General features: G+C 37.7%; 1 pseudogene; it reads right to left on the minus strand.

Moving 5' to 3' along the window:
- The window catches only part of LOC109392898 (elongation factor 1-gamma-like), a 22,127-nt pseudogene extending 19,448 nt beyond the window's left edge, over nt 1-2,679 (minus strand).
- Between the last annotated feature and the right edge of the window lie 602 nt (nt 2,680-3,281).

Here is a 3,281-nt window from a genome sequence, read left to right on the forward strand (position 1 = left end):
ATGGCCAGGCTCCCTGTGAGTAATCATGGTGTGTTTTCCTCCCAAGAGAACAATTAGTTGTGCTAGCTATAGGCACTTCTTAGTAGATGCTTACAGGGCAGAGACCAATGCCCAAAGAAAGGTGAAATGAGCTTTCGACATCACTATCTAGAGGAGATAGTAGATGACAATATATAGACCAGATACCCCTTCAACACTACTATAATTTTTTTAAAGATTTTATTGGGGAATTGGGGGAGGGGAAGAGTGTTGTCCTTCAATCTCAGCTGTGGAGGGTGCAACAAGGTCAGCTCCAAGTCCAGTTGTGCTGCTCAGCTCAAGGTTCTGAATTCAATTAGTTGCGGGTGGGCATAGCCACCATCCCATGCAGGAGTCGAACTGGCAGTCTTGTTGTTAGCAGCGTGTGCTCTATCCCCTGAGCCACCCAAGCTGCAGCTCAGCTCAAGGTGCTGAGTTCAGTCAGTAGTTGTGGGTGCCCACCATCTCAAACAGACAACCTTGTTGTTAAGAGCACATGCAGTCACCAGCTGAGCCATCCTGCCACCTGTTGGAAGCTCAGCGGCACCTCAGCTCATGTGCAGCTCACTAGCCCATGTGGGAATCACACCCATGACCCTGTTGCTCAGAGCTCACACACTTAAGCAAGCTCTTAACCAACTGAGCCACTTGGCCGGCCCCAACACTACTATGAATTTACATAAACTTCTCACTATACCAAGATGCCACACAAGGAAAAATAAACAAGAAACTTATTTTAAAGAAATATGAGCATTTATTGAAAAACTGAGCATTTATTCTAAAGAAAAATAGTCAGAACAAGTTTTCCCACCTTCTTTACCTCACCAGGGGCATTTATGGATAAAATGAGAAATGAGATTAATTATAGTTGTAAAAAAAGCCTTTATCTAATTATTTTATCTTTTCATTCACTTATGTGGTACATCTGACTCATTGCATTAAATTCCAACCCCATAAAAATATCGTTTTGCTTCTCTATTTTGTTAAATTTGTTTTGCTTTTAGTCAATCAATACTAAAAGCACAAGTACTATTATGAGTCATAGCAGTGCAACTTTGTTTGTTTGTTTGTTTGTTTGTTTTCTTAACAAATTGTGCTCTTGATTCTTTAAATATTTCAGAATTACACTTTGGACCTATTGCTTCATCCCTGGCCCCACCTATATCAAACAAGTTGACCCAAATCCATTACATGACTCTTCACTTTAATTTCAAACTGAATATGGAATCTTGAAAAACAAGAATTTCATAAACTTTAAAGAAAATGTTTTAGAGAAGGGGGAGAGACTGCATAAGTAAAACTTCAATGGCATCACAAATTTTATGTACCTACAGTGTTTTTATATTTTTAGATAGACTAGGACAATTAGAGTTACCTATGATTGTCCATACTTAGCTCTTCAATAGTTTGAATTCAATACTGATGAAATAGTTACTATGTACTGTATAAAATTCTCTAGAATGTTATTAAAATTAATATAAATTATGGAACATCAATTTTGATTTCATAATCTCTGAAAGTTTAAAAATTCTTCTATTTTAGAATTTTTTGTTAATTGATCATAATGAAACTTTAAAATTATTTCAATAAATTTTACCCATAGTGTCTGATTAGAGAGATTCATGTGAAGCCTAAATACTTTTATATTTGTTTAATTTTTGTAAAAGAACAAATTAAGCCATGTTTATATTATTTCTAATGACAGTCATTATTTGGTTTGAAGTAGCATACTAATTCATTACAGCCCCTCATGTTAGAAAGAACGGGATAATATCATTGGCTTTAATTCCATAGTGTGTATGAATGTCTATCCATTCCAGTAAGTAAGGCCAAAAGACTTCCTAAAAACTGGCAAATGAACATTTTTGACAATAGAGAGAAATAACTTTTCTTTAAGAAAATATTTTTTGTATAATGCATTGTAATTCACTGCATTTGTACATACTACATGAAACTTCTAAAATTAAGGTTTTACACCTCACTTTCTCCTAGTATGGTATACTAGTATAGTATAGTAGCCTCTCTGAAATGGCTAACACAGGAAATAAGAGAAAAAGATAGAAATCGCGTGATTAAATACTTTACCCAAGGTCATTCAGATAATTAATGGTAGAGACCAGAATAGAAACAAAAATCTTTGGACTAATGTGACATACATGTAATTGGCTAAAAGATAGTTAAACAGGAGAAGCTTAATGAGAAAGCAGAGGGCTTTTAACTCCAGTTTATGCAGCTGTGGCACTTAATAGTGAATCTCAGGAATGAATTAAAAGGACAAAAGCAGACTGCGAGATCATATTTACCTGCTTACAACAGGCTAGTTTTTCACCCTTTTCACTGCAGCAGTGGCAGGCATTCTCAGGAGATGCAATCTTTTTGTTTAAGGAATTTTGTAGAAAGCATTAGCAGAGAACACACATTCAAAGAGAACAATTTGCCTCACCTCCAGCCAGAAAATAGGACAAAGAAGAGAAAGAAAGAGAAATGTAGTCTCTGAAATCTATGTAATACTATGCGGAATCTCAAGACCACTCCACTGTACAAGTACTGTGTGGGGTCTGCAAAAGTCGTCCGCAGGATCAAGGAGTATGACGTCATGGACACTGCAGCCCTCTTGTAGATCCTGTGCTTTGTACCAGGAATCTCAAAACCTCCAGCCATTTGGCACTGAGTGTGTTTTCAAGGCTCGTGCAACCCTCTTTTCCAGGCCAGCTCTCCAGAGATCCAAGGGATGACTCAAAGGGGTCTTTTTATGGGGAAAAGGGGCTGGATAGAGCTTGGATATCTGCATGTGGATGACCGAGGTCTTTCACCATGCAGGATGGAGTCAAAGGCGGGATAAGATCCCCTTGAGTTTTCAGGTTCCAAAGACAACTAGAATTTCAAGTTTATTACTTCCCACTTGGCCTAAGGCACTTGTGATTTCCCCATTCTCACCTCATCCTTCTTCCAATCCAGGCTTCCACATTACTGATTAAATACATTTAATTAAAATTAATCAGCATAACATCTGATAATAACATTCAGTAATTAAAATTAACATGCCCCCCCTCCCCCATCTCCATTAAAAGGCTACATTCAAACTCTGTAATGTGGATGAAAAGGCATACTTGTGAGTCTCATATTCACATACTCTTTGTGGTCTTTCAGCGTCCATGCTTTTGCAGGTTGCTCCAACTACCTGGGAACTTTTGTCTATTTTCCCAGATTGAATAACTCTTACTCATCCCTCAAGATTCAGCCCCTGTCTTCTCTCCTCTGGG

This window comes from Hipposideros armiger, unplaced genomic scaffold (assembly GCF_001890085.2).
Source record: "Hipposideros armiger isolate ML-2016 unplaced genomic scaffold, ASM189008v1 scaffold_355, whole genome shotgun sequence".
NCBI classification, from domain to species: Eukaryota; Metazoa; Chordata; class Mammalia; order Chiroptera; family Hipposideridae; genus Hipposideros; species Hipposideros armiger.